At 35.3% G+C, this 27138-nt stretch overlaps 1 protein-coding gene across 7 annotated transcripts in view; it reads left to right on the top strand.

The window, feature by feature from the left end:
* LOC126483737 (proton-coupled folate transporter-like) overlaps window positions 1–27138 on the top strand; it is a 263942-nt gene that overhangs the window by 133634 nt on the left and 103170 nt on the right. For 2 of the 7 annotated variants that reach the window (XM_050106858.1, XM_050106859.1), the window contains exon 1: window positions 1743–1868. The exons of 4 other annotated variants lie outside the window; for them this stretch is intronic. The gene's annotated coding sequence lies outside the window, so the exon portion shown is untranslated. Of the gene's footprint in view, window positions 1–1742; window positions 1869–11348; window positions 11385–27138 lie in introns of those variants that run through there. One more of the 7 variants, XM_050106864.1, reaches the window with a different exon arrangement.

Raw genomic sequence — 27138 nt, forward strand, 5'->3', positions numbered from 1 at the left:
TTCTTTTGATAAGATATCACATTATCCATTGGTTGGCTATACCATTAGTTCAATAAAACCTCAATTTATCTAGGAGGATATTGTGATTCATGTAGACAAATGCCTCAGATAGGTCACAGAAAATGCCAAGTAGTGTTATTTTGTTATTTACCACTTGTAAACTTGGTAAGTGAATTTGTAACTGGCATGTTTTGTAGAACAGATCTTCTGAAACCCAAAAGCTGATTTACTGAGAATATTGTTGTTGCTCAGATGGAATACTATTCTAGAATACATCATCTCAAAATTTTTGAAAAATGATGACATTAGTAAACACTTCAGTAGTTATTTACATCTGTCCTGTCAGCTTTCTTATAGAGGTGTTTAACAATGGCATATTTTAATCTCTCTGGGAAAATGCCTTCAGTTAGTGATGCATTCCATATTCCATGTGAGAACAAGTCTTTAGTACACTGTTGGAAACATTACCAAAACCATATTAGCTTTTATTTTTGAGAGAATGTACAATTTTCATAATTTCAGAGGTGATATGTTCATATGATTGAATTTTGAGAGCTGCTTTTTCAACATAGTGTTGTGATTTTTTTTCTTGAACTATTTGTCCATATATTTTCTACTATATTGAAGAAATGAGTATTAAACAAATTTGCTACCTGTGACTCACCATTTATAAAACTTCCATTTAATTTGTTATAATGATATTGTTCTGTCCTGTGTCTGGTTGCCCTGACAATCATTTAAGTACATTCCATACAGCCATAAGTCTGTCATCAGAATTACTTACTTCTGACACAATGTGCATGTTCTTTGATTTTTTAAGAAGCTTCCTTAGTAATTTTGTGTAATTTTTGTAGCGTGCAACTACCACAAGATCTCTGCTTGTTCTCACGAGCAGATAGATTTGCCTTATTCTTTCACAAGATACTTTAATCCATCTAGTGGTCCTCAGTTTTTTTTACATGGGTTTTTAATATCCTTCGTGATTAGCTTATGAGGAAAGCTATTTTTCAATTATGACATGAATTTACCATGGAACAGACAATTTGGTTCATAATAAATTTCATCCCAGGACATCTCTTGTAAATTATTCTCTAGTCATTAACTACTCTAATTGATTTCCACCGATGAGTGTCAACACAGGAAGGCACTATCTTATTTATACTAACCAACTGAGCATCATGATCAGAGACAGCATTTGTCACTGAATGTACAGTTATTTTTGTGCTTTGAGTTTCATCAAAGAAAACATTATCAATTAAGGTCCTATTTCTTTATCCACACATTAGAAAGTTAGTTACTGAGATTAAATTGTAGAATCCTATTAAGGTTTTTAGATCTTTCATCCAATCATAATCCTTTAGGAAATCTGCATTGAAATCGTCATACACTATTAATGGCTTTCTGTTGTCTGACAAATACTGTAGTAAAGAATCCAAATTCCTCATAAATAATTCAAAATTTGCCAGTGGAGATCTATATATTGTTGCAATTAAAGGTGAACTATTTTGCAGTATTAATTCACAAGCACACACTTCTATGTGATGATCAGTACAAAATCGTGCCTCAATGTTTTTGAACTAGTGCTCTGTCTTAATATATGTAACAAGTCCGCCTTTCTCCATTTTAGTTCTACACAAGTGAAATGGTAGTGTGCAATCTTTTATATTTAACTTCTCTAATCCTGAAACAATGTGGTGTTCAGGGAGGCACATGATGTCTTTCGTTTCAGAACTCTCTAAACTTTCTGAACAAGAAGGAGCTTCATGTCACATCTAGAGCCCTAGTCTTTTGTGCAGGTTGTGAATTGTTCTCAGCCTTGAGAAAAGGAAATCAAAATTCAATTTGAAACATAAGTAACTTCTGAACATGTAAGTTTCTTGTGAACAGCCCTTTGCATTACTCATTATGTTTGTAATATTACCAAATTCTTACTGCTGTATTTTTAAGTCTGAGCACTCTACATTATTGGCTACAACACATTTCTGTTAGTCAGTTTCTTATTTAAGATATGTACACATCTGTGTAAAATAGAGCAGACCTATTTCTTCATAGACCATAACTTGTGACATGATGATGATGATGATGAGCGTTTGGCGTCATTGGCCGGGAGGCCCCTCGCGGGGCAGGTCCGGCCGCCATATCGCAGGTCTTATTACATTCGGCGCCACATTGGGCGACCTGCACGCCGGATGGGGATGAAATGATGATGAACACAACACAACACCCAGTCCCTGAGCGGAGAAAATCTCCGACCCAGCCGGGAATCGAACCCGGGCCCAGAGGACGGCAATCCGTCACGCTGACCACTCAGCTACTGGGGCGGACCACTTGTGACATAGTCACTAGTGATGGCACTCTGTTCATCAACTTTTGGAATAAAAGATCACTGTAATTTTTTTTTCAGGAGAGATAGCTATGTAACATAATACCAAGAAAACCAGTTACTTCATACTATTTTAGTTCTGCACCATCATCAAATGCAGCGTTACATTGCCATCTGCTAGGTTGACAGTTTAGTTGGAACTGTATTAAATTTGTTTCACTCATGTTTGTGGTGTGAATACTGTGAAAATAGCTCCTTAGGTCATCTAAGACACCAGAACAATTAATTATCAGATATGCTCGTTGAGTTCCCAGATAAGAACATGCATGATTTTTATCATTAACTATCTTGCCTTTGTGCATTGTTAATGGGCCATTTAATATTATACACACAGTACTGAGTCCAAAAGTAATCTTTGTTGCACACCACATTTCACAATATGTGAATTAGAATTTGGTATCTGCTTTCCAGGTATGACTGTAACAGACTTTCAACTATTCATCTTGTTGTTGTTGTTATATTCAGCTTGAAGGCTGGTTCTGTGAAGCTCTCAAAGCTATTCTATTTCAAGCAAGCCTCTTCATCTTTGAATAACTACTGATACCTGCATCCATTCAAACCTACTTATTATACTTGTGACTTGGTCTCCTTTTTTTAATTTTTAATACTACCCAAATTTCCCTCCAGTACTAAATTGGCAACTCCTTGATGTACCACAATGTACTCTATCAACCAATTATTTATTTTAGACAAATTATGCCACAAACTTCTTTTCTTGCCAATTGTATTCAGTACCTCTTTAGTAGTTAAATGATCTACCCATACAGTCTTCAACAATTTGCTGTAGCACCAAGCTCCAAAATCTTCCAATCTCTTCTTGTATAAAACACTTATTATCCATGTTTCACTTTCATACAAGGCTCAACTCAATATAGATACCCTCAGAAAAGACTTCCTAACATATAACTTTATATTTGAGATTAATAAATTTCTCTTCTTCAGAAACACTATCTTGCCACTGCCAATATTCATTTTATGCCATTTCTACTTTGTAAATCATCAGTTATTTTACTGCCTAATCAAAAAACTCATCTATTACTTTTAGTCTCTAGTTTCCTAATCTCATTTCCTCAGAATCACCCGAATTAATTCACCTATGTTCCATTAACCTTGTTTTGCTTTTGTCGATATTCATCATTAATCCTCTTTCAAGACATTGCCAATTCCATTCAACTGCTCTTCCAAGTTCTTTACTGTCTTTGACACCTTGAAGTTTTTATTTCTTTCCCTGAACTTTAATTCATTTTCCAAATTTCTTCTAACTTTCCTTCACAGCTCTCTGATTGTACAAAATGAATAACATTGAGGGTAGTCTATAAATCTGTCTCAACCTTTTCTCAAGCAGTGCTTCCCTTTCATACCCTTTGACTCTTATCACTGCTGCTTGGTTTCTGTATAAGTTGCAGATAACCTTTTGCTACCAGTATTTTACACCTGTTATCTTCAGTACAGCCAGCTGTTGAAAGGAATATCATTGTCAATGTTTTTTCCAAACCCATAAATTCTATAAACATAGATTTGACTTTCCTTAACTTATCCTGAAAGGTAAGTCATAGGATGAGCATTGCTTCGTGTCTTCCAGTATTTCCCTGGATTGCAAACTGATATTCCCTCTACATTTTTCCATTCTCCTGTATAAAATTTATGGGAGTGTTTAGTAATCAATATTTATTAAACTGATAGTTCATTAATATACACAATTGTCAGCACCTACTTTCTTTGGAACTGGAGTTATTACATTCTTGTTGAAGTCTGAGTTTAGCAATTGTGGGTCTCCCAAGAATATCAACAGTTCTGACAGAATGTTGTCTACTCCCAGGGCATTTTTTTTTCTTATCTGTCATCACTATGTCAAATCCTTCTTGCAGTATCATATCTTCCTTATTATCTTCATCTATATCCTCTTCCATTTCTGTAATATTGCCGTCATTTTCATCCGCCTTGTATAGACGCGCTTCTTTGCTTACTACTCCTTTTCCATCTGAGCTCCAGATATTCATACAGCTGCTTCTACTTTTTCTGAAGGTCTCTGTAATGTTCCTGAAGGTGTTATCTCTCTTTCCCATAGTTATACATGTTATACATGCTTCAATAGATTTCCATTTATGCTCTAGCCACTCCTGCTTAACTATTTTGCACTTCCTATCAATTTATTTTGTTGTCATTTTATATTCCCTTGTGCCTGCTTCATTTACTGCTTTTTTTAATATATGAGCTGCTCAGGGGAACAAAATGGTAAGTGCCAAAATCACAGTTTCGAGATACAGCGCATCTAAAGTTTCAATTGGTCTGCAAATCTGAATATTTTTTTTTGAACAGTCCTTTTATTCTGTAGTGATTCTAACATCTATCTTCTACTATACAGACATAAATGAAACTCAGAACTGACTAAAACAAATGAAATATACAAAAATTATTACATTACCATACACCATTAACAACACATACTGATAGAACATTACATATAAAATTTTACAGTGAGTCCTCAACACTTTACTGAAACTGCAGAATCATTCACCACTCTCATTACTAACGTCTTTTTCATCTAAAACTGTTGGCTTTAGTGACAGGAAAAATCCATTGTGGACAGGAGGTATGTAATTTAGGAGCGACAGGACATCAGCAACTTTCTTCTTTTCAATAAGCCGTGGCCCATTGTATTTAAGTCGAAGCGTAGGAACTGGTCCTTGCCTTCCACATTTCCTGAAGCTTATTTCATGCCAAATGTCATGACAAAATGTCTCGCTGATGAATAAAGATGATGGATATTCGGAGGTCACCTTCCACCTACATATTTTCCTTAGGTTGACATCTCGATCATCAACTGTCTTCTTTCTGAAGACAAACGCTTCTTTAGAGTCATATTTGATAGAAATCCTCTCTTTTCATATTATATGCAAGCCGACTTCTTGATGCTCTCACACCACTGATCTGGACTGTACACATCTTGTACTTGTCGGCGAACATAATTTTCAGTTGTACTTCAGGAACATAATGGTATGTACATGCACTTACCATTATGCTCGTGAAACAAACTAAAGACAGTATATTCACAAAATAACATACCTCTGAGTCATCTGAATCATTAGGAATGTATTCTGGATCCCTCTTGAAGATATTAGTATCATTGGAAGTATATTCCTCGTCTTCTGCCATGTTCATTGTTGCCATAATATCAGAGATGTTTTTACTTGCTGCCATTCTCTCTGTCACTTACCATTATGTTTCTGCAACAGACGGACAGTGGTGCTTACCATTAAGCTCCTCCCTGACATCTGTTGAGGGAATTTGGAACTACTAGTAAGTTTACTGCATTGTGCATCGCACAGGTGGTGTCATTAGCCATCTACCGCAAAATACACAGCAATGGCGCTTACCATTGTGTTCCCCCGAGCAGCTCATATTTTCTCTTTTCTTTAGTTAAATTCGATATCTTCTGCGATATTCATGGATTTTTATTAGCACTTGTACTATTACCTCTTTGATCCTCTGTTGGCTTCACTACTTCATCTCTGTTGTTCTTATGACCACACACTAGCTGAAAAACTCAGAATTTCCTGGGTATTCATTTTGCCAGTTTTCTATTATAAATGAAAAAAAAAAAATGAACTTTGTTTGCAATGTAATATTGAAAAAATTTCATTTACATGTATTCATGAAAACACCTGTGAAATTAAGGACAATAATACAAAGAAATGTGTATAATGTACAGATGTTTAACTACTGTATCTAAACTAAGAGACATAGTTTCTGTGTGCTGGGTGCAGCTGCTCCACATTTCTACAACACCATTTGGTAAACATCTCTAAGGCAACACTTACATCTAGCTCTACAGACAGCCGACAATTTCACTTACACCCATTTGTGCTTCTCAATTGAAAGCTGTAAAAAGCGCTGTGAGGTGTCAGTGATTTCCTTAAGTTTACTTGATTGTAGGAGTCCTTATCAGTAAAGAATAAATGTATTCAAACTTCATGCATGATTTGGCATTTCCTTCACTCATCTCAGTGTTTATCAAATCATAGCTCTTAAACTAGGAATCATACAATGATACATTTGTGTAGGTACATTCAGAAGCATATGTTGATACTGATTACAAAATATATTATGAACAGATTTAGTAGCAAAGAAGTAATAAATTTAAATGTCATGCATGATGCAGCAGTTTTTCACCAATCTCAGTGTTTAAGACGTCATATCTTGTGAGCTATGTGTCATGCAAGGATATAAATTTGTAGGTACATTTATAAGCATATGTGGATACTGCCTAAAAATTTTTTTTGAGAGTAGAATGAGTAGCAAAGAAGTAATAAATTTCAACATCATGCACAATGCAGCAGTTTCTCACTTACCCCAATCTTTGACCCCATATCTCCTGAACTATGTGTGGTAACATGGTATACTTTTGTAAGTTCATTCAGCAGCATATGTGGATACTGTTTGCAAAATTTATTGAAAGTAGAGTCAGTAGCAAAGAATTAATAAATTTTAAAACATGGCATGATGCAGCTGTTTTTCACCCATCTCATTGTATATGATGTCACATCTCCTAAACTATTGTAGGTAGGTAGTTCTTAGCCCACAGAAATTGTTGTCTGACAGTAAGGGATATATGTACCAAGTTGGTTGAAATCATTCATGTAGTCTAGGAGGAGATGTGGAACATAGACACATGCACACAAACACATACATACATTTTTATAATATGTGTGGATTTCCAGTTGATTAAATGGTAGTTCATACAAAACTGTATCACAAACTTATGATAAAACTAGAGGTGAACATGCCACCTTGACTTTGTCATTTAGTTTCATTTGTTTGTATTAAAATGCCTAGCAAAACATTGAAGCACTTAAAAGACATGACAGAATGTCAATGTAACTTTGTACATGTACACAACATCAGTGGGTATGCAAATGATTAGAGCTGCAATTCTCTGTGACAGGCAGAACTACCTCCAGAGAGCATTATTGATGTTCCCATTTAGTGTTGTTACCAGCCCTGGTGAGCTAGATAAGTGTCGGGAACAGTGTCAGATGTTGAGTGATCACTGTGAAAGACACAAGGATACCATATACTCTTGTGAGACAGCATTGTCAGTACTTGATAGAATTTGAAAGTGGCCTCATTGTGGGTCTTGATTTGATGAGTTGTTTGAATTGTGCACTATCCAGACGTGTGGGGCCTTCAGATGTGACAGTGGCCCAATACTGAACTGCATGGGAATGTGACAGCAATTGCACTTGTCATCAAGGTTAAGGTCAATATCTGACCACCACAAGGGAGGATTGCCATGTTGTGCACATTGTAACCCTTTTGCATCTGCAGCTGCCATTCAAAAACAAGCAATGAATGTGCTGCAAAATCCTGTGTCATCCTACACTATTGATCAGAGGCTAGCAGCAGACAGACTAGAGAAATACTGTTCCAGGTGTGGACTGTTATTAACACCACAACACAAATGGCTTTGTTTGGAGTGGTACTGTGACCAGAAAACATGGACTGTGAAAACAAAGTTGTATTGTGTTCAGCAAGGTATCATCTCAGATGACCATTGTCAGAGAGTATGGCAAAAAACTGGTGCAAGGTCCCCTTCTTCCAATTATTTTGGAGAGGAACAGTGGTGTTAGTCAAGTATTGTAGTGTGGGCAACCACTGGATATGATTTAAGGTCACAGCTGGTAGTAACTGATGGAACTCTGATAGTACAACAGTACATCACAACCATCCTGTGTCCTCATGTTTTACCTCTCATGAAACGGCATAGAGTTGCCATTTTTCAACATGACAATCCTCGCCTACAAATGGCACATGTCTCTATGAACTGTCCATATGAAATTGAGGTAACCACATGGGCAACAGATTCCCAAGATCTTTCCCTGATACAACATGTGTTAGGACATCAACTCTGTCATAGTGCTGGTATCCCAGTATATCAAGGACCACTTACAACAGTTGTGAGGTGGCTTGACTCAAGACATGATATAATGGCTTTATTGTGCCATTTCTGACTTAATCAGTTGGCACATCACAGTAATAAAACCAAGTATCATTACTATAAAAATGCTATTCATGTATGAGAAGTACCTACTCTTTATTATTTGTTTCATTCTAATCCTTTCTGTACATCAAGCTATCCACTCCTCTTTCAAAATGTGAACTACCAACATGGCCCAAATCTTCACCCACACAATCTCATTCTAGTTTAAATTTGCAGTATCCAGGAGAGAGAGAATGTCACATCACTGTGAAAGAGGTTTTTCAATTTTGTAATCCTATTTTATAAATGTGAGTCTTCAGTTTCAGAACCCTTGTAAATAGATGTTTTGGATCTTATTACATCTGAATGAATTTCATTAAGATTCACTTTATTATGTGTGTCTTATAACATCCTCTTTAGGAAATATGATTTCATTTCATGATTATGTCTAGTTTTTTATCACTCCTGTTATTAATGTTAGAAACATTAGTGATAATCTCTCAAAATTATTGAATAAATTCTTTTTTTATCAGTTATGCAATGAATATGATATAGTTACAGTGATATCTATTTGTAGGAATGAATTTCTGCAAAGATTCATTCTGAGTCAGTTACAAAGAGAAACATACATCTCCATAATTGCAAATGGAATGAGGTACAATTACAGAAAATTATATGTAAAATGCAATGTGTTGCTTTGTGTATAGGAAACTGACTATCTGTTATATTCCATTATGGTAACTGCAGTCCAACTTACATTCAATGTTAAGTTTTCTCCATTACATTTTTCCATATGTTATGGGTAAACATACATTTCATGATTTATTTGTTTTATGAACACTTTGCAGGTATATAATTATCTCAAAATGCTATGAGGTTTGTGATAGTGGATATAATATTGTTATATTTCAGAAATGAAAAAATTGAATTCCTGTGGAAACAGAGAAGTTTAGAAGGTGCTAAAGTCAAAATAAATAGAGTACTTTCAGGTGTAATAGGTATCAGAAAAAGTCTTCCAGTTAAATGGAAAATTAACTTTAAGAGAATGATTCAAAATGTTTTTCCAATTTTTATAATCTTGCCGTATTTGAGTTTCTCATTAAAAACAGCAGATATTCAATAAAACAACACCAGCAGGAGATGAACTGTGCTGGAGACTCAGCTGTGGACTTTCTACATGGATGAGTGTAAATTGGGGTGGCGGTGGGGGGGGGGGGGGGGGGGGGGGGCTGGAGTCTGAGGTTAAATACTGCATAGTGGTTTTTCCACAAGACATTTAATACAGAAGTACTTTATTGTATCAAGCCACAAGATTATATATACACTGTAGAAAGACAGGCTACCTGTGTGGTGAATAAAGCACAGTATAACCATGTATTAGCAACAATATAATGAAAAAACTTTCTTGTTTATATGAGACCCCAGAAATTGACTGTGCTGGCAGAGAACTTCGTTTTTCCTGGCAATATCATGACAAATTTTATATAAATGTCTTCTGCACACTACAAGAGTTGAACCCAAATAATAATTCAAATCGTAGTGCATTATATGAGATTTCCAAATATGGCTTCATGAGAATGGTTTCAGAAGCTTGTGTGTTTCGAGTCAGGTGTCAGAATAAATAAACACATTTTGCTGTACCAGTATATGACAAATCCAAATCTCATGCTGGAATTCAAATATCATTCTTTGACAGTAGTTGTTTTTTATGGCCCAACAAACAGGATTGTAATTTAACCTCTCCAATTTTCATAGTGTAATGTTACAGAGAGTGCATACCATGACACTCTGCACCAGTCACTGTTGCACACACAGAAGGAAAATGTGTCTGACCTCACAATGCTGCAAGATCAGCGTGCAATATATTGCCAGAATCACAAATGTTATTATATCAGTAACATCTTCTGCTGTGCTATAATGGCCCAAAACTTGGGGGAGGTGGGGGAGGAAAGTTTTTTTCTACTGATAGGCCAGTTTTTCAGATTGCTTAGACTAAAATCATGTTATATTTTCTGACCGGTGAACCACAGTATCTATGAAATGTTAAAGTCTCAAACAGACAACACAGTTGATTCTATTGAGGATGCTGTTTTGTAATTGGTGGGGAAATCTCTTGACTGCCTTGAAGACACTTGTTTGAGGCAAAGGAATACTCACACTGCACATCTGTAACTGTTTAGTGCTTGAAGAGTCAGTCTTTCACTTTCGTGCAATATGATGGTTTTATTTTTCATGCCACTTATTTTTGATCATTCTCTAGTCTACTTAATATTTTTTATTAACACTGATGTTTTTATTCATTAATATATGCTTTTATTCATGTATGAAACTAGTAAATAATGGTTCCACAGTAGAACAGTACTGAATTGTAATATTAGCCTTCATTTGCAGATACTTTTATCTATGTCTTGGATTAGTAATTAGTATTTCCACAGCATCACTGTAGGGCTCTGTCAGAATCTAACTAGTTTAAACCAGGTTGCAAAAGTAATTCATTGCATACATTATTTTGACCTAATTGTAGTGCTGAAGAATTCCTTTTCCAATATGAGAGGTTAAAGTGTGTATCTGATCACACTATCTTTTGGGTATTCATTATTAATGTCTGTAAATCCACTGAATGAGATAAGTTCAATGAGTTCCTTTTCAAGCAATTACACAGTGTGCTTGAGATGAAATTTTGCTTTCATCACTATTTCAATTTTTGATTATATATGTTATTATACCACAATATGTATTCACTCTTTATATTTGTTTGCAGTATTCAGTTACAAGTTACAAAACAGGTGCATTAATCTAACTTTAGAAGACATCACACACACCACCAAACAGACATTAATTTAAAAAATATAATCCCTACCAAGTAGTAATTCTATAGCCTGTGATGGTGTTTACAGCAGAGTGTTAAAATTCTAAGCTAACCTGATAGACTTAAGTTACCTTTTTAATCAATAGTGATTCATGGCATATTTCCTGGCAGATTAAAATTTGTTGCAGTAACAAGCATCTATTTATGTAAAGGTAAGTGAACCAGATTTAATTATAGACCCAATTTGCTCATTCCAGAATTTTCAACATTTTTGAGGAAGTTAGCTATCACAGAATGCTGACTTATTTCTCTAAAGAGAGCTCTTTTATTGACCCTCAGTTTCGTTTTTCTAAAGGTTTCTTCACTGTGAAAACCACACAACACCCCATAAATGAAATTATGACAGTATTAACAAGGAAAACTTTCCCGTTGTCTGAGACCTTGTGAACCACAAAATTAGACTTGGCAAGCTAATATATTGTGCATTTTATATCTTCCCTACTCCAGCCACCATCAGTTACTTTGCTACCCAAATAGCAAAACTTGTCTACTAGTTTAGTATGTCATTTCCTAGTCTAATTATCTCAGCATCAACTGATTTAATTTGCTTACATACTATTACCCTTGCTTTACCTTTACTGATAATCTTTCTTTCAAGACCTATCCATTTAATTTAACTGCTCTTCCAAGTCCTGAGCCACCTCTGGCTACAGAAATGATATTCCAATGAGTTCAAAAGATGTTACAAAAGCTGTAATCATTTTTACTACTGAAAGCAAACCAGTCAATGCCTGAACTGATCCTTGTTAGGCCACTGCAGATGATTGTTGAACATGCCTACATTACATTCATAGCACATAATTTAAGACATAATCTCACAAAGATTCATATTACATAATGTAGCTATCTGGAGACATTGATAATCATACCATAAATGAACCACTGTGTTTGAAATATCTTAGAATTCAACTGGACAACAAATTAAATTGCAGTCAACACAAAGATAAACTAATCAACAAGCAGAGAACTTCAGATTTTCCACCTAAAAGTATCCTTGAGTTTCCATAAAGACAAAAGTTGCAAGGGTTTATGTCAACCTTTCTAATGTTCTGATGACTTAATGTGTGAGTGTGGACCAAAAACAAATCAGGATCCGACAGATGTTATTCTATCAGCAACCTTTCGATCTATAATTTCTCCAAATTGTTTCTCCAAACTAATTACATTTATAACATCAGAGGTAGCTATTTTCTCTTTGAAATTCCTTTCTACATTGTCTACCCATGTATTGACACCTGTAATTTGCAACTGAATAATTGGCATTAATTCATTATGCTTATCTACACTCTGTTTCAAAGTATTCATTCCCTGTCTTACATCACTATATTTAATATTGTACACATTTTCAAAAGATCCTAACTTTTGAGTAAGTTCTGATTCTACATTATTACATTTGTTCTCAATGTCAAGTTCTAACATTTCCAATAAATCTTGAAAAGTATCATTCTATTTCTGACTAAGGTCAGTAAACATGTGATTTATATGTGTGGTCAAAGAATTTGTCAACTTGTTCTTTGAATCTACTTTTAAATTCTCTACTTTATTACTTACAGTGTCATATTCAGTCTTCAAAACACCCATGCCTTTGCATAGATTACTAAATTCTTTGCTTTGAGAATTAACTTTGACATTCAACAATCCTAAATTTGTCATTTGAATATTTAAAGTTTCATTCTGAGCATTTACTTAGAGTCACACACTGAGCATTCAAAGCTTCACTCTGGGCATTTAATTGAGATTAACTTAAGACCTTGACCTTTGAATAAATTTATCAACTCAGCCCAGTCAGGCACTTCTTTGCTAATTTTCATGGCCGTAGCGGGGTCTTGAGTTTCCACAACCTACTGTATATTTTCCATAATTTTATATGCCTTAGCTTTTGTAAGCATTTAAAACTAATTTTAAATATGATAATTACACAATAAACGTTCACTCAACAGTATCTTGTACCACTTCTTAATAAAGTAATCAACTTTTGTTTCACTCATTTGGCATAGAATTCGCGTTGTGTAGGTGATTGGATGTGGAGACAGGTCAGCACCGGTGAAGAGAAGCTGGTGTTGGCGGCGTTGGGTGTATGTTGGTTTCTGCATCTGCGTCTTCGCGATGTGTGTATGAGTGCTGTATACTCCCCACACTGGATCTTCTTAGCTGAAGCGTTCTATGCGTATTTCTTCTTAGACAAATATGTTGAAATCTTCTTTGCTGTTTTATCATTGCAAATTTTTCATTTCTCCACATCCAGGCGAATCACTCGCATGTACGGATCTATGGAATACGCATACCAAATAAAAAAAATAAATCACTGTTTTTCCATTTAAATTTTGCTCCGTTGGATTCTTGAACATATTCCAATTTCTTGGAGTAATTTCCTTGTCTTAATATGTTTGGTTGCTATGGCAACACATAACAGCTTCTTCTCTCATTTTTGACTTAATGTTCCTGTTTTCTTGGTCCTGTCAATGTCACGATGTTCTAATGTTCTGATGACTTAAAGTGTGAGTGTGGATCTGGGTAATATCGGCTTATTCCCCCAAACTACCTTCCACTTCTTTACAAGATGGCTTAATTGGAATTCACAGCTGCTCTTCTTTATTGGATAGCTGGCTGCTGGAAACCCTCTTGACTTCTTGTCCATCAAGTAATGCTAGGTACAGGAATTTTTAGACACTTTCTACTTATGAAATAAGTAGACATACGAACTTTACTTTTCATCAATTACTGATGTATTTGCCCTCCATATACAATAAAAATCTCACTTTCCACATGAATATGTAACTTCCTGCAAGTCTCTTGTATAGTCGGATGTTAGAAACAAATAGAGTTACAGTTAAAAGAAAGTTGACCTGGATACCATGACCTTTCTTAACATGAATCATAAAATGAGTCTCGCCTCTAATAAGGTTGCATCACGAGTCTGCAAGAGTACTTCTTCAACTGTTCTTGTTTTAAAACGCTAGTCAATGACACAATAAGCACAGAGCTGCATATAAACTCCATGGTTCTTCCTTACACAGTAGAAGAATTCATAGAGGATGACATGATAATTTGAGCAAGGGGTAATTAATTGTTAGTCTTTTATTGTATGTGTAACAAAATTGCATTATTATTATGATACCATTTGTTAAAATCAGTTGTAATTAATTGTTAGTTTTATATTGTATGTGTATTTTTATATTGTATTATTGTTATGGTACCATTTGTTAAAATCAGGCGTTGAATGTATATGGTAAAGCTTTACCAAAATTTTGATGTGTCTCCTGTACCTGAATCAAATGATTTAGATTATGTACATTATGAGACTAATAAACCACAATTCACAAGTCACTAAAACATCTATGGATTGCCTGACAGGTACTTGTCGGTGCTGTCCAACCACCGTGTCTACTTTCTTCCCGCAACTGATTTTAAACCTGCACACATAATCATGTGAAGCACAGTGTGTAGGATTCTACCATCCCTCACTCATATCCAGAATATCATGTGTTTGAGATTGTAGAAGGCTGAGTGGTTCTAGAATTTACACAGAATTCTCATATGACTACACCTTCTTGACCATGGGATTGAAATATTTTGATTGGAAATTTGCTCTGAAGTGAATCCTGCCTCATACTAATCAATTACTATTGGAATAAGTATGAAAGAATACATTTCTCACAAGCAATTTATTTATTATTCAAGTACCAAGTTTTAACATAGCCTTTACAATAGTCTGATTATGTGCTTGCCACTCAAAATCTGATCAACAATAACCCTCAATTCTTCTGAGGTTCTTCATATCCTAGAGAAGCTCTTCATTCTTGGTACACTCATTACCACTGAACTTCCTACAGGAGGTACTCCATGACACTCCACACAGTGCTGCAGACTCTGAGACATGTAGCTGCAACAATGTAAACATGTCAGGTGGCAGTCTTGCAGTGCTGCATGATGACCCTGGACTATTTTTAACATAATGGAATGCATCAACCAAATGTGGAATAGTAGTAAATACCTAACTAATTCATTTTAACAAATCTTACATGTCACTGAGCATGATAACTCAGTTGTTTGAAATTTCAAGGGTACAGGCATTCTAGCTATTCATTTTTAAATTATAAAATAATTCTGTACCTTTACATATAGTTGGCTTGATTTGTGTATTTTAAACTTTTGTTATCTTAGTAATTTTCTTCTAACGCCAAGTGCCTGACATAAATAATATTTTTCTGTGCAGAAGTGAGCAGTTAGATATTGAGTACTGTCTATGTTAATTCAGTTCAAACATTAAGATCTGTTAGTCACCAGGTGATCAAAGATTTTGATCTCATCAGTCAGTTCTCAAAAAACTGATTAATCCAATGTTCAGATAAAATATGCAGAATAACATCTCAAGAATTCTTGTTGGTGCTACTTGATCAATCACATGAGTTTCCCATTGACATCCAACCTATCTATCCTGCACACCCCAACCGGAATTTATTATTTCACTGCTATTCACTTCTGGCCTCAGCCTACTTTCTGTTCCTAATATTACATGGATGTTATCAGAGTCTATATCTGATACATTCTAATGCAGACTTCTGCAGTTAAATAATCCCATGTTAACATTTTACCTTTCTTTCCTGATAGGATGAGTGTTCACCTCTGTACTTAATGTAGCTGATCTACTCCTCTCTCCAAATCCATATGTCATTCATCATCTGGCTTATAGAGGTGGGAAGGTTGGATTCGTCTAAACTAAAAGCTCTGTGTGCACACAGCAAGTTCTCTGCTAACTGAGTGGCTGTTTACTGTGTGAAAGGCTGGCTTGTTAAATATGTTCTAAAAATATCTGCCAATAATTGGTATATGAGATCATCACAGAATTGTTTTTGACTTCAATCAGCTCCAAACCAATTGTCTCTGATCGGTTTGTGGAATGATGTTGCAAATCATAAATCATTCTGCTTCAGATATGGAAGTAGCCATCTTCAGCAATCCATCCAAGTTTCTAATGGAACCAAGGATGATGTCTGAACTAACTGGGCAGTCATCATTCTTGCCTTGTAAGTTACAATTTGTTACTAGCCACATCCAGCATGTTCAAAAGCAGAACCTTCTCCACATCTCTGAGGATACACTGAGGAAAAATCTGAGTACACACTGGTTTTCCTTTCCAATCTATTGGTTATTTTCCTTTGTTTATTACATATCTGCCTAAAAGTGGAGCTTCCAATGTCTAACATGCCCACTCGCTGCTTAGCAGCACTCCAAAAGATTGAGACAGCCTGTACATGCTTAGATGTGCCCTCTGCAATGGGCAGCACCTTGTATCTATTTATCTTCAGCTAAATAATTTGTGAGCATACCACTATCTTAAATCAACACTTGAGATATGAGTCAGAAGGCACTTAAACATCACAGCTTCTAGCAGATGCTAGTTACCAAGAGATGCAACTGTTTGCACCATGGATGCTTCAATACACCTGCAACCCATTATCTGAAACCCTCAACAGTGCTCCATCTACCCCACATCTGCACACAATAAATTGTTTACCTCTGCTCCACAATGTATGACTACTAAACCAAGTTCCTCTTGTTGTGTGACTGATGAGATGTGATTTCATCATATTTATTGTCAACGCATGAGGAAGTAGAGAAATGAATACTGGGAATAAGAAACAATCTGAGAGGAGAACATCATGTAAAGCTGCATAGTAGTACTCATAGGAAGATAATTATTAAACAACATTCCTTGATAATCAGCCCATCTATGTGCATTTGACCTTTATCCCAATAGTTCAGAGACACTTGCATCTTTAAGTACGTTAAGTTACAAACATTAAGGTTGATTGGTGTTGAAGAACTGCATAATGATGTTGCTGAAATGCAACTGGACCTGTGAGAGTTTATTTTAATAGAACATCAAAAGCATGAATTTTGGTTTCAGCAACTGCATAATTCAGATGAGACTATGATCAACTTTAATGGATGTGTTAACTGGTACAGCTATTGTTATCAGTAAAAAGAAAATTGTTGAAGATACAAGTATAAGATTAGAAAAGTCACTGTTATGTCAATTGTTGGATAGGAAGGTATTTTTTGTGAGTATTTATGAATGACTAATTGTGAGGACTGTTACAAAATTCTAAGTGAAATAGAAATTCAGCATGCTGAAAGGAAACAATTTTTATTCCAGTAGTATGATGAATCAGTCATAATACTCTCACACTGAGGGAAAATTTAAGTGGGCACTGACAGAATAATTAACTGACATTTTTGGTCACAAATCTCATTATTATTCATTGTGAGAACGTACTGAAGGCACATAACACGAACATGCTGAACACTTTAGTTGAGAAAAAAAATTGTGATGTATGTTACAAAACAATGTGAGACATTTTTGTTATATTCTGATGCAAATGACAATCATGTAAAAAAATTAGGTGTAATTTTGAGCTAGATCATTCTCTCTCCAACATTTCTATTTCTGAAGTTATAATACTGTTCTGAAATCAAATGTACACACTGTACTACTGATTCCCCACGAAAACTGTTCCATAAGGCAGGAAGACCTTTGAGTATGTGAAGTAAGTTGAAGTTTATGATAACAGTTTGGAGACCAAGCCTGAGCATAGCTCAGGCCACAACTGTTAAAAAGACCATTCCTGAGTATAGGTCAGGCATTATTTTTCTTCATATGCAAGCCACCTATGTCTCAAAAACTGGACTCATTTCATATGAGAATAATCTGCAGATATCTCCCTTTCTGTCCCTTGACTGGTGCTGCCTTCGGCTGTCAGTTTCTGGAATTATTTTGAAAGAAATATTAGCTAATATAACAGCTGCTGTGATGAATGACTGCACTTTTACCTTGGAAAGTCTTCATTATTTTAAAATACGTAATCCATCAAAATATTAAAGTAAATGTAAAATGTAAATCCTGAAGCCTGGTTCATTGTAGTAAGTGTTTATCTTGAAGATACATCAATTACATATGTGCCACGAAAGCTTTGGATAAGGGTATAAATGGCAAGTTTCCCAGGCCCGAATCTTCTAATTGGTTAGTCTCCAAAGTGTTAACAAAAGAACAACAGCTCAAATAAACTTAACCTGAACAGTATATTAACAGCAAAAAATCACTATACTGATTTATACAGTTAGTGTTTATGCTAACTAGATATAAGATTGAAAATTAGCAGAAAAACTGTAACTTTGAAATAGCTCCTTAGTCATATTAAATAGGTGTTGTTTATCTCCTACTGGTAGCTTAATATTCACAATATACACTAACATTTTCTAATAAAAATTATTACTTAAATATGTAACACTAGAAATATCTGTATAATACATTACTACTTCCCTCCAACTTTTCCATTAACACTACTTAATTCTTGGTTCTAGGTAATTGATGAAGGAAAGCAGGAGGTATTGCTCATTTAAGATAGTTGCTTTATTGCTGGAATTTAGCGCAAGTAATGGGCATTGTATCAAAAGACTCAGAAAGCTTTATTTCATCAAAATACTATGGGAACCAAAGATAAAATAGATGCATTGCTAACTGATCTTGACTCAGACATTTCTACCTCTGAGCATCACTTGATGTAGTGTAGAAATATTACAGCTTCCTTTTGACAGGTACATATCTTCTGATTTATATGCAAAGAGTTCATTTCAGATGGAAGGAGTTGCCATTTATACCACAGGTAACATTTTAATGTTCCATTTAAAAGAATTTTCTTATCAAAGCATTGTAAGAGTCAAATATTTGAAAGATGTGCAGGACATTTTGAATTTTCAAGGACTGCAATACAAACTTCATGAGTTATTCTCCAGAGAAAAGAATGTCAATGATACAGTCTAACAGCAGCACAGTCTTCGGCAAGATCTTCATAAATTGTTCTCTGGTTGATGGGCACAGTCTGAGAAATATTAGCAATGGTCTGATGAATGAGGGCAGAATTGTATCCCAAAGTGGTACATAAAAATTCGATATGTGAGTCCACTTTCAATGCAGACATTAAAAGCCATCGTTGAAGGGCAAACATGACAAGATGTCTGTTAGAGAGACAATTTATACAACAAATATGATATATGTGTACAAGCATTTATCATTCCTCTAATAGTTTTCATTATCAGTTTTACTACTGAGTGAATTACGTTTGCTTTTGTTGTATGTAATCCTTGTTCATTATTTATTTCCTCAGTTAAGGGTTCTTTATTTTTAAAAATGCTGCAGATCCTTTTGATTGACACCTGGGTTTTACCATGCCATGAATTTTTGAGATTATGTTCATTTGTATCACTGTGTGTGCTTTTGACATTATATTTCTCAAATAAGGTTATAACATGCATAAAATTTGAAGATAAAGTAAAAAATAATGAAACAAGCTGTTCCTATGTATATTGTATATTAAAATCTGGAAGCATAAGCTCATAAATTGATGCTCAGCTGTGCATTTACATCACATATAGGTGTAACAGCATACAGATCCCCAGTGTGGAACTTTCAGCTAGGTTTGAAAATTGTAAATTCAACACTAGGAAGCAGTTAATAGTCTGTGAAAATTAAAATGGAATTTCCCAATAGCTTCAGAGGAAAAATATGAATTGGAGACATTTGGTTCCTATGGCTTGATTTCAAAAATTAAATTTTCAATCTTGTGTACCAAGAATTAACAAAACTCTAATTTATAACATTGTAATAGAATATGCTCATACTGAAGAAACTAATATTTACCCCAATCTTAATGCAATGTCTGACAGTGACTGAAAACTTCTGAGACTGATCAACAAGGCATCATAAATCTCTGGGACTTGTTCATGTAATACAGTGAACCTTTGGATGGTACTGGAATATGGAGATTTGATTGATTTTTTTCCAGTGCTAGGAATACCTTAAACAACCTTGCTGTAAATTGTCACTAATTATCCAATAGCAAACGTTCTGGTCTCCCTACTTGCTTTAAACAATGATCTCTCAGCTTCAGTATGGCATTGTGGGTTATGGCTTTTCTCAGTGGATACAATTTAACCAGTTTTGATCAGCATTCCAGGATGACAAAAATTAACACAATACCTTCCTCCAACTGAGGCAGTGGACAATAGAAGTCCATTGCTACTAAATCCAAAAATGACTGGATATTCTGGCATGTAGCATGGTGTGTAGTATTGTCATCTGTATTTTTCTCTCTGTCATATCTCGCGCTGGTGTAATTTTTTTTTTTTAGCTTGTATGTGCATGTTTTCAAAGTAATAACACTTTTTAATGCACATGGTACATTTCTTAGGGCCAAGGTGACCATACCCAACATATATGTAACATGTTATCAATTCATCATGGCTCAATAGTGTACATAGCAAAGAGTTACTCGAAGAGTTTCCGTCATGCTTAATCCATCGGTCCTATTTTCAAACTGTTGAATACATTTAAATGGTGTTTGAAAGATGCTCGCATATAGCTTTCAACCATAGCCTTCATCAGTAAAGAGAGAAACACACACACACATTGCCGGCCGAAGTGGCCGTGCGGTTAAAGGCGCTGCAGTCTGGAACCGCAAGACCGCTACGGTCGCAGGTTCAAATCCTGCCTCGGGCATGGATGTTTGTGATGTCCTTAGGTTAGTTAGGTTCAACTAGTTCTAAGTTCTAGGGGACTCATGACCTCAGCAGTTGAGTCCCATAGTGCTCAGAGCCATTTGAACCACACACACACACACACACACACACACACACACACACACACACACACACACACACATACAAGCATACCTCACACACACAGGACCACCAACTTGGGGTGTGCTTGCAATTTTTGTGTGTGTGTGTGTGTGTGTGTGTGTGTGTGTGTGTGTGTGTGTGTGTGTGTGTGTGTGTGTGTGTGTGTGTATCTTTACTGGTGACGGCTGTGACCAAAAGCTATATGCGAGTGTCTAATCATGCCCGTCTGCAACTTGACATGTCTTCTTAACGGTAAGTAGCAATCTATCTTTTCCTACATTGTTGATACTCCTATCTGGAGTTTGCATTATTTAATAGGTATTTAAACTTCTTGAATGTCCATACTACTGCCAATGTCTCTTTTCCAGATATGCCATAATTACTTTCAGTCAGTGTGAATGTATGGCATGCAAAGTTATAGGTTTGTGTTCCACTACAACACCCAAATATGATTCTTGGTACAGTTGGGACCTGATTCAAGGGATTCTGTTGTGAGATAAAATAATTGGCTGAAATTGAAATGCAACAGTAGTGGTGTGTCAATACTACTACTGTCCCTAATAGTTAAGAACTCAGCTGTGCATTCTTGTGTCCATCACCCTAGTGAATATTGTTTTAATAACTTTGTCATATTTAGTGAATTTAGGACTGATTTGTTCAAAAATTTTCTGCAAAATGCTGCTATCCCTAACTGTGCTTGCAGTTGTTTTTTCTTGGATGGTCCTGGACATTTATTAATCATGTCTAGCTTACATGGGTCTGGTCTTATTCCTTCCCTGTTTATCACATGTCATATAAATTTAACTTCAGTCTTACCAAATTGAGAGTTGGATAATTTCAGGGTAATTACCTGCAAATGTCATCAAGATATTAGTTTATCCAACATATGTAATATTCACAGGTTTGTGATATTATTAGTACATTGTCTATGTATACCAACATCTTGTGTTTCAGATCATGCCCAATTACCTTATTAAGAACTCTTATGAAACCTCTCACTAACACATTTAATCCAAATTGTAGAATCTTGAATTAACAAGCTCTATCTTTGAATAGAAATTCTAGAGATTTGTGCAACATATCATGTAGTTTAATTTAGTAATATCGTGTATTAAATCCATAGTACTAATATACTTCACCCACACAAAACTAGCCAACAACTCATTTATTTTGAGAGGTCTGTCTCTTTCTGGTTCTGTTATCATATTTAGTGTCCTCACATAAAGCACTAGCCTGACCACCCCATCTGGTTTCTTAAAGATAACTGGTGGGTTATTATAGCAACTGTTAGCAATTTGTATTACATCCCAATCTATCATCCTGTTAATTTCATGGTGTATCATGTCCTTTGATGCTACTGGTATCTTTTATGGTCTCACAGAGAAGAGATTATGAGGCTTTACCTTTAGTGTGTGTGTGAAATCTTCAATCATTCATGGTTTAAAAAAAAAAAGATATATATATATATATATATATATATATATATATATATATATATATATATATATTAAAAAAACAAAGATGATGAGACTTACCAAACAAAAGCGCTGGCAGGTCGATAGACACACAAACATACGCACAAAATTCAAGCTTTCGCAACAAACGGTTGCTTCATCGGGAAAGAGGGAAGGAGAGGGAAAGATGAAAGAATGTAGGTTTTAAGGGAGAGGGTAAGGAGTCATTTCAATCCTGGGAGCGGAAAGACTTACCTTAGGGGGAAAAAAGGACAGGTATACACTCGCACACACACACATATCCATCCGCACGTACACAGACACAAGCAGACATTTGTAAAGGCAAAGATATATATATACCCCCAAGGTAAGTCTTTCCACTCCCGGGATTGGAATGACTCCTTACTCTCTCCCTTAAAACCCACATCCTTTCATCTTTCCCTCTCCTTCCCTCTTTCCTGACGAAGCAACCGTTGGTTGCGAAAGCTAGAATTTTGTGTGTATGTTTATTTTTGTTTGTGTATCTGTCGACCTGGCAGCACTTTCATTTGGTAAGTCACATCATCTTTGTTTTTAAATATATATATCTAAGAACCAGTCCTTCCTCAGAAAGCTAGGGTTGTTTAAATCAGATACAAGGAACATAAGGTACTTTAAATTGTATGTGAAAATAGAAAAATGGATTGAGATTTCCAACTGCACTGATTTACTGTTTGTTACTGTTCTTCCCATTAACTTCACTCTAGAGACTGGCAGAGTCAGTAATAAGTGCATCAAATTATAAATTATTAAGAAATTCTGGTCCACAACATAAATTTCACTGCCTGAATCCATATTTATCATGCTATCTATCAATGGTCAGATGTAATTTTTAGTGATATATTGATTCTCACCTAATAAATCATATATTATCATGCTACTTTTGTCACACCTAAACCCAAGAGATTCCAGTGACACCAGCTCAATTGCAACAGCTTCAGAAACAAACACCTCCAATAGCATCATAGATAACATTTTCTCAAATATGTCAGAAACTGACATAGAGGTATCACACATAGATTTAGGATTGTCTGACCACAATGCTCTCACCATTGAAATCCCTTTAAGGTCGAAGGAAGATAAAGGTGTAAATAATATTTACAAAAGAAACTTCTCTGTGGACTGGTGTAATCAGTTCATGAGTATCTTAGAAAATGAAAATTGGTTAGATGTTATGAAACAGTCAAGTACAGATGAGGCATATAGTGTATTTGCATCGATTTATATGATGAACTTTGAGATGTGTTTTCCAAAGAAACTGACCAGAATCAAGTCTACTGGATATGTAAAATCAAGTTCTTGGATGACTCTTGGAATTAAGAAATCATGTGAAAACATGAAAAAACTGAATTCAGAGTTGAGGGAGTGTACAAATATTGATTTTATAGAATATGTAAAGAGGTATAGGAAAATATACCGCAGAGTAATTGCAAATGCAAAGTTATTAAGTAATAATATAGAAATAAAACGGTCCAGAAATAAAACTAAAATAGCATGGGAAATTGTGAGAAAAGAAACCGGGGTACCTACCAAAGACAAGGAAATTATTCTAAAAGATGAGGAGAATAAAATGGTAGATAAATATGCCATGCCTAACTATATAAATAATTACTTTTTAAATGTACCCCAGACATTAAGCAGGAATCTTGGGGAGCAGATTAAGATTGAAGCACCCAAGGCAGCCAGCAGTATGATGGCAGTTCCAACAAACGAAAAGGAAGTTTTAAAAGTGATTAAAAGTCTGAAGTCCAAGATGTCAGCTGGAGTAGATGAGGTGCCAATAATATTAGTAAAGAAAACAGCTAATCAGATAGCTAAACCATTGGCGCACATAGCAAACTTGTCAATGGCTGAGGGCGTGTTTCCACAAAAACTGAAAATTTCTAAAGTCATTCCCCTGTTAAAAAAGGGTGATAAACTTAAAATAGAAAACTACAGACCTGTCTAACTCCTCTCAACTTTCTCTAAAGTTTTAGAGATACTAATGAAATATAGAGTCACACATTATCTTAATATGCACAACCTGATAAACGGTAATCAACATGGATTTCAAGCTGGGAGAAGTACCGAAACAGCTGTACTAGAATACACAAAAGAAATAATCACTAAATTGGAAGAGGGAAATAGTGTAGTTGGGATAAATCTAGATTTGTCAAAAGCCTTTGACACTGTTGACCACAGCATACTTTTGAAAAAGCTTGAAGCTATAGGTATCAGAGGACCGGTAAAAAAGTGGTTTCAGTCTTATCTGGAAAAGAGAATGCAGGTGGTTGAAATTACAGCACCAAATATTAATCAAAAAATTAAACTAAGATCAGATCCAAGGGAGGTCACAGTAGGAGTACCCCAAGGAATTGTATTAGGCCCCTTCCTCTTCCTCATTTACATTAATGATATTCAGGTGTCAGAGAGAAAAGCTAGAATCATGTTATTTGCTGATGATACTAGTTTAATAGTTAGTGATACAAAGCAGTCATTGCACAGTACTGTGAACCATGTCCTACAAGATATACAAAAATGGTTTAGTGCTAACAAGCTAACACTGAATGCAAAAAAAAACTAATTATGTGCAATATGGAAAAATAAGTGAACAGGACGACCTGAATCCCACCATGGAGGGCAAACAACTTGAAAGAGTACAGTGTGCAAAATTCCTAGGTATGCACATTGATGAGAAGATTAATTGGAAGGACCATGTGGTGAACTTAGCACTAAAACTAAATTCAGCATGTTTTGTGCTTAGAATAATTTCAAGAGTTTGTAATAATGACTGTACCAGATTAGTATATTTTGGCTATTTTCAGTCCATTGCATCCTATGGGATAGTATTCTGCAGAAAAACAAATTGTCGTCTAAATGAGATTTTCAAATTACAAAAACGTGCTATTCGGATAATGACCCAAAGCCCACCTCAAACACATTGTAGGCCCCTTTTTAACCCTTTTAGTGCCAAATACGATCTGATCGTGATCCAGATTTTCAGCGAAAAATGCCAGTAACGATCTGATCATGATGTCTTTCTCATTCGCTAGGAAATACTAACAACTTTGCCTTCAAGCATGGAAAAAATGAATGAGAAAGGCATCATGATCAGATGGTTACTGGCATTTTTCGCCGAAAATCTGGATCACGATCAGATCGTATTTGGCACTAAAAGGGTTAAAGCATTGAAAATTTTAACAATTCCATCATTATACATTCTGAAATGTCTGTTGGTGATCAAAAGAAATCAGGACAAAATGAAAGCCAATACAGACTTCCATAATTACGATACACGGCAATGTAAAGATCTCCAAATACAAGCTTTAACAAGGACCCGAAGCCAGAAACATGTATGTAATCAAGGCATCAAACTTTTTAATGCACTACCAAAACATATCGAAGAGCTGGAAAATGAGGATAAATTTAAAACTGTTCTAAAGAAACACATGCTTGACAAATGCTATTACAGCATAAGCGAATATCTCTGCGCAACTGTATAAAATATATGTTTAAGTTAATGTGACAAATGAAATTACATCAGTGCATAATAAATTATGTTATAAAAACACTTATTAGTTGTGTATTGTATTAAACATAAGATAAATTAATATGAATTCAGCACAGATACAAATTTTGTAAAGATATTATATAGTTGTTAAAATGTACCCTGACAAATCCTATATCACAAATGTGATCATTGGGATGATAATAAATAAATAAATAAATAAATAAAAGGTCAAGCCTTTCTCCCAAAGCTTATCAGGTTTTCCTCTTTTTGTTATTATGAAATTATGTCCTGAACTCTGATCGACATCTCTCCACCTACATCTCAATGTATTGTTTTGTTGGTTATTGTATTCATTTCTCTTTGTTCCGTAAAGTGACTGTTAGCTTGGACTTGTCTACACCTGTGCCGTTTCAAATATTGTAAAATGCTATTAACTTTTCCCCAGTCTTTTCCTAATAACTTATCTCATTCTTTCCACAGTAGGGACTGATAATAACTTTCAGTAAGTGATCCTCATTCATTGAATCACTGTGGTATTTTACTTTATGTTATTGAAATTCAACAAAATCTCTGTATCCTATCCATTCTACAACTATATTCAATGCTGTTATTTGATTTCAACCCCAATCATATCAATCAAACTTTCTTTTGTGATCCCTCATTCCAGCACTTGGCTTTGAATTCCCTTTCAAAATCAATAAAAGACTTGAAATCATCTACCCTCAGTGTACCCCATTGTACTGCATTTACTAATAAATGACTGACTACAAACCTAATTTAGTTGTGGTCTGAAAATGTACTGGGTAACATCCTTGAGAAATAACACAAGATAAATACAGGGTGTCCGAAAAGTCTTTCCCTGATTACATAAATTGATAACTCAGGCTAGAAGTAAAATACAAATATGAAACTTGTGTCTAATTATTTACAAACTATCAAAGTTTTTTCCCACATCAGTAAACTTCCACATGAGCACCCTTGGTAGGCAATATGCAATTTCCGTCCACACATTAGCCAACATCACTGGAGAGATCGATTCAACGACTGTGGTTATCCGTTGCCGCAGGGTTTCAAGATCTGGTACACATGTTAGGTAGACCTCATCCTTGACATAACCCCATAAAAAGAAGTCTAATGGGTTTATGTTAGGAGAGCATGAAAGCCAAACAGTTGGCACATCATGACCAATCCATCGCCCAGGAAAGCTCATATCGAGATAGGCACGAACGTCCAAACCCCAAT

The sequence above is a fragment of the Schistocerca serialis genome, chromosome 6, assembly GCF_023864345.2.
Source record: "Schistocerca serialis cubense isolate TAMUIC-IGC-003099 chromosome 6, iqSchSeri2.2, whole genome shotgun sequence".
Classification (NCBI taxonomy): Eukaryota; Metazoa; Arthropoda; class Insecta; order Orthoptera; family Acrididae; genus Schistocerca; species Schistocerca serialis.